We start from the raw sequence: 17,478 nt of genomic DNA on the forward strand, positions 1-17,478 counted from the left end.
AATCTACCGGCCCTTGGCAGCCATTCTCCAATATTGCTCAAAGGGCCCCAAAATCCGAACGACTGAGACTGCAAAACACATGCAAAGAGTGACCACTGAAAACTTTGGCTGGCCCTAACCCTCACATGGTACCCCACCCACAGCACCACCAACGATCGGCCTACGGCTTTGCCTTTGACCACAAATCTCGAATCTACCAGCCCTCGGCAGCCATTCTCCAATATTGCTCAAAGGGCCCCAAAATCCGAACGACTGAGACTGCAAAACACATGCAAAGAGTGACCACTGAAAACTTTGGCTGGCCCTAACCCTCACATGGTACCCCACCCACAGCACCACCAACGATCGGCCTACGGTTTTGCCTTTGACCACAAACCTCGAATCTACCAGCCCTCGGCAGCCATTCTCCAATATTGCTCAAATGGCCCCAAAATCCGAACGACTGAGACGGCAAAACACATGCAAAGAGTGACCACTGAAAACTTTGGCTGGCCCTAACCCTCACATGGTACCCCACCCACAGCACCACCAACGATCGGCCTACGGCTTTGCCTTTGACCACAAACCTCGAATCTACCGGCCCTCGGCAGCCATTCTCCAATATTGCTCAAAGGGCCCCAAAATCCGAACGACTGAGACTGCAAAACACATGCAAAGAGTGACCACTGAAAACTTTGGCTGGCCCTAACCCTCACATGGTACCCCACCCACAGCACCACCAACGATCGGCCTACGGCTTTGCCTTTGACCACAAACCTCGAATCTACCGGCCCTCAGCAGCCATTCTCCAAAATTGCTCAAAGGGCCCCAAAATCCGAACGACTGAGACTGCAAAACACGTGCAAAGAGTGACCACTGAAAACTTTGGCTGGCCCTAACCCTCACATGGTACCCCACCCACAGCACCACCAACGATCGGCCTACGGCTTTGCCTTTGACCACAAACCTCGAATCTACCGGCCCTCGGCAGCCATTCTCCAATATTGCTCAAAGGGCCCCAAAATCCGAACGACTGAGACTGCTGATGCCAATTTTATGCCCCAAACAAGGCACGGACAGAGTAACTGCTCAGAGACAAAGTTTGTAGCCTTTAAGCAGGAGGTATTTATTAACGTCCGGGGAGCAGCCAGGTTTTCCTGGGCAAACTGCTCCAGTTCAGCAATCTCACAATTCAGCTTTTATACAATTTTCCCAGGCAATTGCAACATACATTATGAATATTCTTTATATTGCAACATCTACTTTTAATATTCATAATAGGCGGAGTTGAGGCAGAGTTAGAGGGTTGGTCTTCAATTTGGGGAGGATTTTTGGGGTCGTTCCTGTATTTCATCCTCTTGAACTGGTGTCCTTTCCATAACTTTTTCCTAATTTGGATAGTCTCCTTGTGCATTTGGCAGGGTCTTAGTGACCTTGGCTCATCCTAAAACTTCTGAGGCTACTGATGCCAAATTTTATGTTATTTTATAGTTTTAGTGTTCTTTTCTGTCAACCTGTCCTGTTCTCTCAGACAATTTATTACCTCCGTATTTTCCTAATGCTAAGCTTTCTTATAGTGCCTTGCATATTATGTTTTAACTCGTTATTTCTCGAAGACTGCTTCCTTTTGGGTGGCTTCACTGCAAAAGACATGCAAAGAGTGACCACTGAAAACTTTGGCTGGCCCTAACCCTCACATGGTACCCCACCCACAGCACCACCAACGATCGGCCTACGGCTTTGCGTTTGACCACAAATCTCGAATCTACCAGCCCTCGGCAACCATTCTCCAATATTGCTCAAAGGGCCCCAAAATCCAAACGACTGAGACTGCAAAAGACATGCAAAGAGTGACCACTGAAAACTTTGGCTGGCCCTAACCCTCACATGGTACCCCACCCACAGCACCACCAACGATCGGCCTACGGCTTTGCCTTTGACCACAAACCTCGAATCTACCGGCCCTTGGCAGCCATTCTCCAATATTGCTAAAAGGGCCCCAAAATCCGAACGACTGAGACTGCAAAACACATGCAAAGAGTGACCACTGAAAACTTTGGCTGGCCCTAACCCTCACATGGTACCCCACCCACAGCACCACCAACGATCGGCCTACGGCTTTGCCTTTGACCACAAACCTCGAATCTACCGGCCCTCAGCAGCCATTGACCAATATTGCTCAAAGGGCCCCAAAATCCGAACGACTGAGATGGCAAAACACATGCAAAGAGTGACCACTGAAAACTTTGGCTGGCCCTAACCCTCACATGGTACCCCACCCACAGCACCACCAACGATCGGCCTACGGCTTTGCCTTTGACCACAAACCTCGAATCTACCGGCCCTCGGCAGCCATTCTCCAATATTGCTCAAAGGGCCCCAAAATCCGAACGACTGAGACTGCAAAACACATGCAAAGAGTGACCACTGAAAACTTTGGCTGGCCCTAACCCTCACATGGTACCCCACCCACAGCACCACCAACGATCGGCCTACGGCTTTGCGTTTGACCACAAACCTCGAATCTACCGGCCCTTGGCAGCCATTCTCCAATATTGCTAAAAGGGCCCGAAAATCCGAACGACTGAGACTGCAAAACACATGCAAAGAGTGACCACTGAAAACTTTGGCTGGCCCTAACCCTCACATGGTACCCCACCCACAGCACCACCAACGATCGGCCTACGGCTTTGCCTTTGACCACAAACCTCGAATCTAACAGCCCTCGGCAGCCATTCTCCAATATTGCTCAAAGGGCCCCAAAATCCGAACGACTGAGACTGCAAAACACATGCAAAGAGTGACCACTGAAAACTCTTACTGGCCCTAACCCTCACATGGTACCCCACCCACAGCACCACCAACGATCGGCCTACGGCTTTGCCTTTGACCACAAACCTCAAATCTACCGGCCCTCAGCAGCCATTGACCAATATTTGTCAAAGGGCCCCAAAATCCGAACGACTGAGACTGCAAAACACATGCAAAGAGTGACCACTGAAAACTTTGGCTGGCCCTAACCCTCACATGGTACCCCACCCACAGCACCACCAACGATCGGCCTACGGCTTTGCCTTTGACCACAAACCTCGAATCTACCGGCCCTTGGCAGCCATTCTCCAATATTGCTCAAAGGGCCCCAAAATCCGAACGACTGAGACTGCTGATGCCAATTTTATGCCCCAAACAAGGCACGGACAGAGTAACTGCTCAGAGACAAAGTTTGTAGCCTTTAAGCAGGAGGTATTTATTAACGGCCGGGGAGCAGCCAGGTTTTCCTGGGCAAACTGCTCCAGTTCAGCAATCTCACAATTCAGCTTTTATACAATTTTCCCAGGCAATTGCAACATACATTATGAATATTCTTTATATTGCAACATCTACTTTTAATATTCATAATAGGCGGAGTTGAGGCAGAGTTAGAGGGTTGGTCTTCAATTTGGGGAGGATTTTTGGGGTCGTTCCTGTATTTCATCCTCTTGAACTGGTGTCCTTTCCATAACTTTTTCCTAATTTGGATAGTCTCCTTGTGCATTTGGCAGGGTCTTAGTGACCTTGGCTCATCCTAAAACTTCTGAGGCTACTGATGCCAAATTTTATGTTATTTTATAGTTTTAGTGTTCTTTTCTGTCAACCTGTCCTGTTCTCTCAGACAATTTATTACCTCCGTATTTTCCTAATGCTAAGCTTTCTTATAGTGCCTTGCATATTATGTTTTAACTCGTTATTTCTCGAAGACTGCTTCCTTTTGGGTGGCTTCACTGCAAAAGACATGCAAAGAGTGACCACTGAAAACTTTGGCTGGCCCTAACCCTCACATGGTACCCCACCCACAGCACCACCAACGATCGGCCTACGGCTTTGCCTTTGACCACAAACCTCGAATCTACCGGCCCTCGGCAGCCATTCTCCAATATTGCTCAAAGGGCCCCAAAATCCGAACGACTGAGACTGCAAAACACATGCAAAGAGTGACCACTGAAAACTTTGGCTGGCCCTAACCCTCACATGGTACCCCACCCACAGCACCACCAACGATCGGCCTACGGCTTTGCGTTTGACCACAAACCTCGAATCTACCGGCCCTTGGCAGCCATTCTCCAATATTGCTAAAAGGGCCCGAAAATCCGAACGACTGAGACTGCAAAACACATGCAAAGAGTGACCACTGAAAACTTTGGCTGGCCCTAACCCTCACATGGTACCCCACCCACAGCACCACCAACGATCGGCCTACGGCTTTGCCTTTGACCACAAACCTCGAATCTAACAGCCCTCGGCAGCCATTCTCCAATATTGCTCAAAGGGCCCCAAAATCCGAACGACTGAGACTGCAAAACACATGCAAAGAGTGACCACTGAAAACTCTTACTGGCCCTAACCCTCACATGGTACCCCACCCACAGCACCACCAACGATCGGCCTACGGCTTTGCCTTTGACCACAAACCTCAAATCTACCGGCCCTCAGCAGCCATTGACCAATATTTGTCAAAGGGCCCCAAAATCCGAACGACTGAGACTGCAAAACACATGCAAAGAGTGACCACTGAAAACTTTGGCTGGCCCTAACCCTCACATGGTACCCCACCCACAGCACCACCAACGATCGGCCTACGGCTTTGCCTTTGACCACAAACCTCGAATCTACCGGCCCTCGGCAGCCATTCTCCAATATTGCTCAAAGGGCCCCAAAATCCGAACGACTGAGACTGCAAAAGACATGCAAAGAGTGACCACTGAAAACTTTGGCTGGCCCTAACCCTCACATGGTACCCCACCCACAGCACCACCAACGATCGGCCTACGGCTTTGCCTTTGACCACAAACCTCGAATCTACCGGCCCTCGGCAGCCATTCTCCAATATTGCTCAAAGGGCCCCAAAATCCGAACGACTGAGACTGCAAAACACATGCAAAGAGTGACCACTGAAAACTTTGGCTGGCCCTAACCCTCACATGGTACCCCACCCACAGCACCACCAACGATCGGCCTACGGCTTTGCGTTTGACCACAAACCTCGGATCTAACGGCCCTCGGCAGCCATTCTCCAATATTGCTCAAAGGGCCCCAAAATCCGAACGACTGAGACTGCAAAACACATGCAAAGAGTGACCACTGAAAACTTTGGCTGGCCCTAACCCTCACATGGTACCCCACCCACAGCACCACCAACGATCGGCCTACGGCTTTGCCTTTGACCACAAACCTCAAATCTACCGGCCCTCAGCAGCCATTGACCAATATTTGTCAAAGGGCCCCAAAATCCGAACGACTGAGACTGCAAAACACATGCAAAGAGTGACCACTGAAAACTTTGGCTGGCCCTAACCCTCACATGGTACCCCACCCACAGCACCACCAACGATCGGCCTACGGCTTTGCCTTTGACCACAAACCTCGAATCTACCGGCCCTCGGCAGCCATTCTCCAATATTGCTCAAAGGGCCCCAAAATCCGAACGACTGAGACTGCAAAAGACATGCAAAGAGTGACCACTGAAAACTTTGGCTGGCCCTAACCCTCACATGGTACCCCACCCACAGCACCACCAACGATCGGCCTACGGCTTTGCCTTTGACCACAAACCTCGAATCTACCGGCCCTCGGCAGCCATTCTCCAATATTGCTCAAAGGGCCCCAAAATCCGAACGACTGAGACTGCAAAACACATGCAAAGAGTGACCACTGAAAACTTTGGCTGGCCCTAACCCTCACATGGTACCCCACCCACAGCACCACCAACGATCGGCCTACGGCTTTGCGTTTGACCACAAACCTCGGATCTAACGGCCCTCGGCAGCCATTCTCCAATATTGCTCAAAGGGCCCCAAAATCCGAACGACTGAGACTGCAAAACACATGCAAAGAGTGACCACTGAAAACTTTGGCTGGCCCTAACCCTCACATGGTACCCCACCCACAGCACCACCAACGATCGGCCTACGGCTTTGCCTTTGACCACAAACCTCGAATCTACCAGCCCTTGGCAGCCATTCTCCAATATTGCTCAAAGGGCCCCAAAATCCGAACGACTGAGACTGCAAAACACGTGCAAAGAGTGACCACTGAAAACTCTTACTGGCCCTAACCCTCACATGGTACCCCACCCACAGCACCACCAATGATCGGCCTACGGCTTTGCCTTTGATCACAAACCTCGAATCTACCGGCCCTCGGCAGCCATTCTCCAATATTTCTCAAAGGGCCCCAAAATCCGAACGACTGAGACTGCAAAACACATGCAAAGAGTGACCACTGAAAACTTTGGCTGGCCCTAACCCTCACATGGTACCCCACCCACAGCACCACCAACGATCGGCCTACGGCTTTGCCTTTGACCACAAACCTCGAATCTACCGGCCCTCGGCAGCCATTCTCCAATATTGCTCAAAGGGCCCCAAAATCCGAACGACTGAGACTGCAAAACACATGCAAAGAGTGACCACTGAAAACTTTGGCTGGCCCTAACCCTCACATGGTACCCCACCCACAGCACCACCAACGATCGGCCTACGGCTTTGCCTTTGACCACAAACCTCGAATCTACCGGCCCTCGGCAGCCATTCTCCAATATTGCTCAAAGGGCCCCAAAATCCGAACGACTGAGACTGCAAAACACATGCAAAGAGTGACCACTGAAAACTCTTACTGGCCCTAACCCTCACATGGTACCCCACCCACAGCACCACCAACGATCGGCCTACGGCTTTGCCTTTGACCACAAACCTCGAATCTACCGGCCCTCGGCAGCCATTCTCCAATATTGCTCAAAGGGCCCCAAAATCCGAACGACTGAGACTGCAAAAGACATGCAAAGAGTGACCACTGAAAACTTTGGCTGGCCCTAACCCTCACATGGTACCCCACCCACAGCACCACCAACGATCGGCCTACGGCTTTTCCTTTGACCACAAACCTCGAATCTACCAGCCCTCGGCAGCCATTCTCCAATATTGCTCAAATGGCCTCAAAATCCGAACGACTGAGACGGCAAAACACATGCAAAGAGTGACCACTGAAAACTTTGGCTGGCCCTAACCCTCACATGGTACCCCACACACAGCACCACCAACGATCGGCCTACGGCTTTGCATTTGACCACAAACCTCGAATCTACCGGCCCTCGGCAGCCATTCTCCAATATTGCTCAAAGGGCCCCAAAATCCGAACGACTGAGACTGCAAAACACATGCAAAGAGTGACCACTGAAAACTTTGGCTGGACCTAACCCTCACATGGTACCCCACCCACAGCACCACCAACGATCGGCCTACGGCTTTGCCTTTGACCACAAACCTCGAATCTACCGGCCCTCGGCAGCCATTCTCCAATATTGCTCAAAGGGCCCCAAAATCCGAACGACTGAGACTGCAAAACACGTGCAAAGAGTGACCACTGAAAACTTTGGCTGGCCCTAACCCTCACATGGTACCCCACCCACAGCACCACCAACGATCGGCCTACGGCTTTGCCTTTGACCACAAACCTCGAATCTACCGGCCCTCGGCAGCCATTCTCCAATATTGCTCAAAGGGCCCCAAAATCCGAAGGACTGAGACTGCAAAACACGTGCAAAGAGTGACCACTGAAAACTTTGGCTGGCCCTAACCCTCACATGGTACCCCACCCACAGCACCACCAACGATCGGCCTACGGCTTTGCCTTTGACCACAAACCTCGAATCTACCGGCCCTCGGCAGCCATTCTCCAATATTGCTCAAAGGGCCCCAAAATCCGAACGACTGAGACTGCAAAACACATGCAAAGAGTGACCACTGAAAACTTTGGCTGGCCCTAACCCTCACATGGTACCCCACCCACAGCACCACCAACGATCGGCCTACGGCTTTGCGTTTGACCACAAACCTCGGATCTACCGGCCCTCGGCAGCCATTCTCCAATATTGCTCAAAGGGCCCCAAAATCCGAACGACTGAGACTGCAAAACACATGCAAAGAGTGACCACTGAAAACTTTGGCTGGCCCTAACCCTCACATGGTACCCCACCCACAGCACCACCAACGATCGGCCTACGGCTTTGCCTTTGACCACAAACCTTGAATCTACCGACCCTCGGCAGCCATTCTCCAATATTGCTCAAAGGGCCCCAAAATCCGAACGACTGAGACTGCAAAACACATGCAAAGAGTGACCACTGAAAACTTTGGCTGGCCCTAACCCTCACATGGTACCCCACCCACAGCACCACCAACGATCGGCCTACGGCTTTGCCTTTGACCACAAACCTCGAATCTACCAGCCCTCGGCAGCCATTCTCCAATATTGCTCAAAGGGCCCCAAAATCCGAACGACTGAGACTGCAAAACACATGCAAAGAGTGACCACTGAAAACTTTGGCTGGCCCTGACCCTCACATGGTACCCCACCCACAGCACCACCAACGATCGGCCTACGGCTTTGCCTCTGACCACAAACCTCGAATCTACCAGCCCTCGGCAGCCATTCTCCAATATTGCTCAAAGGGCCCCAAAATCCGAATGACTGAGACTGCAAAAGACATGCAAAGAGTGACCACTGAAAACTTTGGCTGGCCCTAACCCTCACATGGTACCCCACCCACAGCACCACCAACGATCGGCCTACGGCTTTGCGTTTGACCACAAACCTCGAATCTACCAGCCCTCGGCAGCCATTCTCCAATATTGCTCAAAGGGCCCCAAAATCCGAACGACTGAGACTGCAAAACACATGCAAAGAGTGACCACTGAAAACTTTGGCTGGCCCTGACCCTCACATGGTACCCCACCCACAGCACCACCAACGATCGGCCTACGGCTTTGCCTTTGACCACAAACCTCGAATCTACCAGCCCTCGGCAGCCATTCTCCAATATTGCTCAAAGGGCCCCAAAATCCGAATGACTGAGACTGCAAAAGACATGCAAAGAGTGACCACTGAAAACTTTGGCTGGCCCTAACCCTCACATGGTACCCCACCCACAGCACCACCAACGATCGGCCTACGGCTTTGCCTTTGACCACAAACCTCGAATCTACCGGCCCTCGGCAGCCATTCTCCAATATTGCTCAAAGGGCCCCAAAATCCGAACGACTGAGACTGCAAAACACATGCAAAGAGTGACCACTGAAAACTTTGGCTGGCCCTAGCCCTCACATGGTACCCCACCCACAGCACCACCAACGATCGGCCTACGGCTTTGCCTTTGACCACAAACCTCTAATCTACCAGCCCTCGGCAGCCATTCTCCAATATTGCTCAAATGGCCTCAAAATCCGAACGACTGAGACTGCAAAACACATGCAAAGAGTGACCACTGAAAACTTTGGCTGGCCCTAACCCTCACATGGTACCCCACCCACAGCACCACCAACGATCGGCCTACGGCTTTGCCTTTGACCACAAACCTCGAATCTACCGGCCCTCGGCAGCCATTCTCCAATATTGCTCAAAGGGCCCCAAAATCCGAACGACTGAGACTGCAAAACACATGCAAAGAGTGACCACTGAAAACTTTGGCTGGCCCTAACCCTCACATGGTACCCCACCCACAGCACCACCAACGATCGGCCTACGGCTTTGCGTTTGACCACAAACCTCGAATCTACCGGCCCTTGGCAGCCATTCTCCAATATTGCTAAAAGGGCCCGAAAATCCGAACGACTGAGACTGCAAAACACATGCAAAGAGTGACCACTGAAAACTTTGGCTGGCCCTAACCCTCACATGGTACCCCACCCACAGCACCACCAACGATCGGCCTACGGCTTTGCCTTTGACCACAAACCTCGAATCTAACAGCCCTCGGCAGCCATTCTCCAATATTGCTCAAAGGGCCCCAAAATCCGAACGACTGAGACTGCAAAACACATGCAAAGAGTGACCACTGAAAACTCTTACTGGCCCTAACCCTCACATGGTACCCCACCCACAGCACCACCAACGATCGGCCTACGGCTTTGCCTTTGACCACAAACCTCAAATCTACCGGCCCTCAGCAGCCATTGACCAATATTTGTCAAAGGGCCCCAAAATCCGAACGACTGAGACTGCAAAACACATGCAAAGAGTGACCACTGAAAACTTTGGCTGGCCCTAACCCTCACATGGTACCCCACCCACAGCACCACCAACGATCGGCCTACGGCTTTGCCTTTGACCACAAACCTCGAATCTACCGGCCCTTGGCAGCCATTCTCCAATATTGCTCAAAGGGCCCCAAAATCCGAACGACTGAGACTGCTGATGCCAATTTTATGCCCCAAACAAGGCACGGACAGAGTAACTGCTCAGAGACAAAGTTTGTAGCCTTTAAGCAGGAGGTATTTATTAACGGCCGGGGAGCAGCCAGGTTTTCCTGGGCAAACTGCTCCAGTTCAGCAATCTCACAATTCAGCTTTTATACAATTTTCCCAGGCAATTGCAACATACATTATGAATATTCTTTATATTGCAACATCTACTTTTAATATTCATAATAGGCGGAGTTGAGGCAGAGTTAGAGGGTTGGTCTTCAATTTGGGGAGGATTTTTGGGGTCGTTCCTGTATTTCATCCTCTTGAACTGGTGTCCTTTCCATAACTTTTTCCTAATTTGGATAGTCTCCTTGTGCATTTGGCAGGGTCTTAGTGACCTTGGCTCATCCTAAAACTTCTGAGGCTACTGATGCCAAATTTTATGTTATTTTATAGTTTTAGTGTTCTTTTCTGTCAACCTGTCCTGTTCTCTCAGACAATTTATTACCTCCGTATTTTCCTAATGCTAAGCTTTCTTATAGTGCCTTGCATATTATGTTTTAACTCGTTATTTCTCGAAGACTGCTTCCTTTTGGGTGGCTTCACTGCAAAAGACATGCAAAGAGTGACCACTGAAAACTTTGGCTGGCCCTAACCCTCACATGGTACCCCACCCACAGCACCACCAACGATCGGCCTACGGCTTTGCCTTTGACCACAAACCTCGAATCTACCGGCCCTCGGCAGCCATTCTCCAATATTGCTCAAAGGGCCCCAAAATCCGAACGACTGAGACTGCAAAACACATGCAAAGAGTGACCACTGAAAACTTTGGCTGGCCCTAACCCTCACATGGTACCCCACCCACAGCACCACCAACGATCGGCCTACGGCTTTGCGTTTGACCACAAACCTCGAATCTACCGGCCCTTGGCAGCCATTCTCCAATATTGCTAAAAGGGCCCGAAAATCCGAACGACTGAGACTGCAAAACACATGCAAAGAGTGACCACTGAAAACTTTGGCTGGCCCTAACCCTCACATGGTACCCCACCCACAGCACCACCAACGATCGGCCTACGGCTTTGCCTTTGACCACAAACCTCGAATCTAACAGCCCTCGGCAGCCATTCTCCAATATTGCTCAAAGGGCCCCAAAATCCGAACGACTGAGACTGCAAAACACATGCAAAGAGTGACCACTGAAAACTCTTACTGGCCCTAACCCTCACATGGTACCCCACCCACAGCACCACCAACGATCGGCCTACGGCTTTGCCTTTGACCACAAACCTCAAATCTACCGGCCCTCAGCAGCCATTGACCAATATTTGTCAAAGGGCCCCAAAATCCGAACGACTGAGACTGCAAAACACATGCAAAGAGTGACCACTGAAAACTTTGGCTGGCCCTAACCCTCACATGGTACCCCACCCACAGCACCACCAACGATCGGCCTACGGCTTTGCCTTTGACCACAAACCTCGAATCTACCGGCCCTCGGCAGCCATTCTCCAATATTGCTCAAAGGGCCCCAAAATCCGAACGACTGAGACTGCAAAAGACATGCAAAGAGTGACCACTGAAAACTTTGGCTGGCCCTAACCCTCACATGGTACCCCACCCACAGCACCACCAACGATCGGCCTACGGCTTTGCCTTTGACCACAAACCTCGAATCTACCGGCCCTCGGCAGCCATTCTCCAATATTGCTCAAAGGGCCCCAAAATCCGAACGACTGAGACTGCAAAACACATGCAAAGAGTGACCACTGAAAACTTTGGCTGGCCCTAACCCTCACATGGTACCCCACCCACAGCACCACCAACGATCGGCCTACGGCTTTGCGTTTGACCACAAACCTCGGATCTAACGGCCCTCGGCAGCCATTCTCCAATATTGCTCAAAGGGCCCCAAAATCCGAACGACTGAGACTGCAAAACACATGCAAAGAGTGACCACTGAAAACTTTGGCTGGCCCTAACCCTCACATGGTACCCCACCCACAGCACCACCAACGATCGGCCTACGGCTTTGCCTTTGACCACAAACCTCGAATCTACCAGCCCTTGGCAGCCATTCTCCAATATTGCTCAAAGGGCCCCAAAATCCGAACGACTGAGACTGCAAAACACGTGCAAAGAGTGACCACTGAAAACTCTTACTGGCCCTAACCCTCACATGGTACCCCACCCACAGCACCACCAATGATCGGCCTACGGCTTTGCCTTTGATCACAAACCTCGAATCTACCGGCCCTCGGCAGCCATTCTCCAATATTTCTCAAAGGGCCCCAAAATCCGAACGACTGAGACTGCAAAACACATGCAAAGAGTGACCACTGAAAACTTTGGCTGGCCCTAACCCTCACATGGTACCCCACCCACAGCACCACCAACGATCGGCCTACGGCTTTGCCTTTGACCACAAACCTCGAATCTACCGGCCCTCGGCAGCCATTCTCCAATATTGCTCAAAGGGCCCCAAAATCCGAACGACTGAGACTGCAAAACACATGCAAAGAGTGACCACTGAAAACTTTGGCTGGCCCTAACCCTCACATGGTACCCCACCCACAGCACCACCAACGATCGGCCTACGGCTTTGCCTTTGACCACAAACCTCGAATCTACCGGCCCTCGGCAGCCATTCTCCAATATTGCTCAAAGGGCCCCAAAATCCGAACGACTGAGACTGCAAAACACATGCAAAGAGTGACCACTGAAAACTCTTACTGGCCCTAACCCTCACATGGTACCCCACCCACAGCACCACCAACGATCGGCCTACGGCTTTGCCTTTGACCACAAACCTCGAATCTACCGGCCCTCGGCAGCCATTCTCCAATATTGCTCAAAGGGCCCCAAAATCCGAACGACTGAGACTGCAAAAGACATGCAAAGAGTGACCACTGAAAACTTTGGCTGGCCCTAACCCTCACATGGTACCCCACCCACAGCACCACCAACGATCGGCCTACGGCTTTTCCTTTGACCACAAACCTCGAATCTACCAGCCCTCGGCAGCCATTCTCCAATATTGCTCAAATGGCCTCAAAATCCGAACGACTGAGACGGCAAAACACATGCAAAGAGTGACCACTGAAAACTTTGGCTGGCCCTAACCCTCACATGGTACCCCACACACAGCACCACCAACGATCGGCCTACGGCTTTGCATTTGACCACAAACCTCGAATCTACCGGCCCTCGGCAGCCATTCTCCAATATTGCTCAAAGGGCCCCAAAATCCGAACGACTGAGACTGCAAAACACATGCAAAGAGTGACCACTGAAAACTTTGGCTGGACCTAACCCTCACATGGTACCCCACCCACAGCACCACCAACGATCGGCCTACGGCTTTGCCTTTGACCACAAACCTCGAATCTACCGGCCCTCGGCAGCCATTCTCCAATATTGCTCAAAGGGCCCCAAAATCCGAACGACTGAGACTGCAAAACACGTGCAAAGAGTGACCACTGAAAACTTTGGCTGGCCCTAACCCTCACATGGTACCCCACCCACAGCACCACCAACGATCGGCCTACGGCTTTGCCTTTGACCACAAACCTCGAATCTACCGGCCCTCGGCAGCCATTCTCCAATATTGCTCAAAGGGCCCCAAAATCCGAAGGACTGAGACTGCAAAACACGTGCAAAGAGTGACCACTGAAAACTTTGGCTGGCCCTAACCCTCACATGGTACCCCACCCACAGCACCACCAACGATCGGCCTACGGCTTTGCCTTTGACCACAAACCTCGAATCTACCGGCCCTCGGCAGCCATTCTCCAATATTGCTCAAAGGGCCCCAAAATCCGAACGACTGAGACTGCAAAACACATGCAAAGAGTGACCACTGAAAACTTTGGCTGGCCCTAACCCTCACATGGTACCCCACCCACAGCACCACCAACGATCGGCCTACGGCTTTGCGTTTGACCACAAACCTCGGATCTACCGGCCCTCGGCAGCCATTCTCCAATATTGCTCAAAGGGCCCCAAAATCCGAACGACTGAGACTGCAAAACACATGCAAAGAGTGACCACTGAAAACTTTGGCTGGCCCTAACCCTCACATGGTACCCCACCCACAGCACCACCAACGATCGGCCTACGGCTTTGCCTTTGACCACAAACCTTGAATCTACCGACCCTCGGCAGCCATTCTCCAATATTGCTCAAAGGGCCCCAAAATCCGAACGACTGAGACTGCAAAACACATGCAAAGAGTGACCACTGAAAACTTTGGCTGGCCCTAACCCTCACATGGTACCCCACCCACAGCACCACCAACGATCGGCCTACGGCTTTGCCTTTGACCACAAACCTCGAATCTACCAGCCCTCGGCAGCCATTCTCCAATATTGCTCAAAGGGCCCCAAAATCCGAACGACTGAGACTGCAAAACACATGCAAAGAGTGACCACTGAAAACTTTGGCTGGCCCTGACCCTCACATGGTACCCCACCCACAGCACCACCAACGATCGGCCTACGGCTTTGCCTCTGACCACAAACCTCGAATCTACCAGCCCTCGGCAGCCATTCTCCAATATTGCTCAAAGGGCCCCAAAATCCGAATGACTGAGACTGCAAAAGACATGCAAAGAGTGACCACTGAAAACTTTGGCTGGCCCTAACCCTCACATGGTACCCCACCCACAGCACCACCAACGATCGGCCTACGGCTTTGCGTTTGACCACAAACCTCGAATCTACCAGCCCTCGGCAGCCATTCTCCAATATTGCTCAAAGGGCCCCAAAATCCGAACGACTGAGACTGCAAAACACATGCAAAGAGTGACCACTGAAAACTTTGGCTGGCCCTGACCCTCACATGGTACCCCACCCACAGCACCACCAACGATCGGCCTACGGCTTTGCCTTTGACCACAAACCTCGAATCTACCAGCCCTCGGCAGCCATTCTCCAATATTGCTCAAAGGGCCCCAAAATCCGAATGACTGAGACTGCAAAAGACATGCAAAGAGTGACCACTGAAAACTTTGGCTGGCCCTAACCCTCACATGGTACCCCACCCACAGCACCACCAACGATCGGCCTACGGCTTTGCCTTTGACCACAAACCTCGAATCTACCGGCCCTCGGCAGCCATTCTCCAATATTGCTCAAAGGGCCCCAAAATCCGAACGACTGAGACTGCAAAACACATGCAAAGAGTGACCACTGAAAACTTTGGCTGGCCCTAGCCCTCACATGGTACCCCACCCACAGCACCACCAACGATCGGCCTACGGCTTTGCCTTTGACCACAAACCTCTAATCTACCAGCCCTCGGCAGCCATTCTCCAATATTGCTCAAATGGCCTCAAAATCCGAACGACTGAGACTGCAAAACACATGCAAAGAGTGACCACTGAAAACTTTGGCTGGCCCTAACCCTCACATGGTACCCCACCCACAGCACCACCAACGATCGGCCTACGGCTTTGCCTTTGACCACAAACCTCGAATCTACCGGCCCTCGGCAGCCATTCTCCAATATTGCTCAAAGGGCCCCAAAATCCGAACGACTGAGACTGCAAAACACATGCAAAGAGTGACCACTGAAAACTCTGGCTGGCCCTAACCCTCACATGGTACCCCACCCACAGCACCACCAACGATCGGCCTACGGCTTTGCCTTTGACCACAAACCTCGAATCTACCGGCCCTCGGCAGCCATTCTCCAATATTGCTCAAAGGGCCCCAAAATCCGAACGACTGAGACTGCAAAACACATGCAAAGAGTGACCACTGAAAACTTTGGCTGGCCCTAGCCCTCACATGGTACCCCACCCACAGCACCACCAACGATCGGCCTACGGCTTTGCCTTTGACCACAAACCTCTAATCTACCAGCCCTCGGCAGCCATTCTCCAATATTGCTCAAATGGCCTCAAAATCCGAACGACTGAGACTGCAAAACACATGCAAAGAGTGACCACTGAAAACTTTGGCTGGCCCTAACCCTCACATGGTACCCCACCCACAGCACCACCAACGATCGGCCTACGGCTTTGCCTTTGACCACAAACCTCGAATCTACCGGCCCTCGGCAGCCATTCTCCAATATTGCTCAAAGGGCCCCAAAATCCGAACGACTGAGACTGCAAAACACATGCAAAGAGTGACCACTGAAAACTCTGGCTGGCCCTAACCCTCACATGGTACCCCACCCACAGCACCACCAACGATCGGCCTACGGCTTTGCCTTTGACCACAAACCTCGAATCTACCGGCCCTCGGCAGCCATTCTCCAATATTGTTCAAAGGGCCCCAAAATCCGAACGACTGAGACTGCAAAACACGTGCAAAGAGTGACCACTGAAAACTTTGGCTGACCCTAACCCTCACATGGTACCCCACCCACAGCACCACCAACGATCGGCCTACGGCTTTGCGTTTGACCACAAACCTCGAATCTACCGGCCCTCGGCAGCCATTCTCCAATATTGCTCAAAGGGCCCCAAAATCCGAACGACTGAGACTGCAAAACACATGCAAAGAGTGACCACTGAAAACTTTGGCTGGCCCTAACCCTCACATGGTACCCCACCCACAGCACCACCAACGATCGGCCTACGGCTTTGCCTTTGACCACAAACCTCGAATCTACCGGCCCTCGGCAGCCATTCTCCAATATTGCTCAAAGGGCCCCAAAATCCGAACGACTGAGACTGCAAAACACATGCAAAGAGTGACCACTGAAAACTTTGGCTGGCCCTAACCCTCACATGGTACCCCACCCACAGCACCACCAACGATCGGCCTACGGCTTTGCCTTTGACCACAAACCTCGAATCTACCGGCCCTCGGCAGCCATTCTCCAATATTGCTCAAAGGGCCCCAAAATCCGAACGACTGAGACTGCAAAACACATGCAAAGAGTGACCACTGAAAACTTTGGCTGGCCCTAACCCTCACATGGTACCCCACCCACAGCACCACCAACGATCGGCCTACGGCTTTTCCTTTGACCACAAACCTCGAATCTACCAGCCCTCGGCAGCCATTCTCCAATATTGCTCAAATGGCCTCAAAATCCGAACGACTGAGACGGCAAAACACATGCAAAGAGTGACCACTGAAAACTTTGGCTGGCCCTAACCCTCACATGGTACCCCACACACAGCACCACCAACGATCGGCCTACGGCTTTGCATTTGACCACAAACCTCGGATCTACCGGCCCTCGGCAGCCATTCTCCAATATTGCTCAAAGGGCCCCAAAATCCGAACGACTGAGACTGCAAAACACATGCAAAGAGTGACCA

The sequence above is a fragment of the Heliangelus exortis genome, chromosome 20 (assembly GCF_036169615.1).
Source record: "Heliangelus exortis chromosome 20, bHelExo1.hap1, whole genome shotgun sequence".
NCBI lineage: Eukaryota > Metazoa > Chordata > Aves > Apodiformes > Trochilidae > Heliangelus > Heliangelus exortis.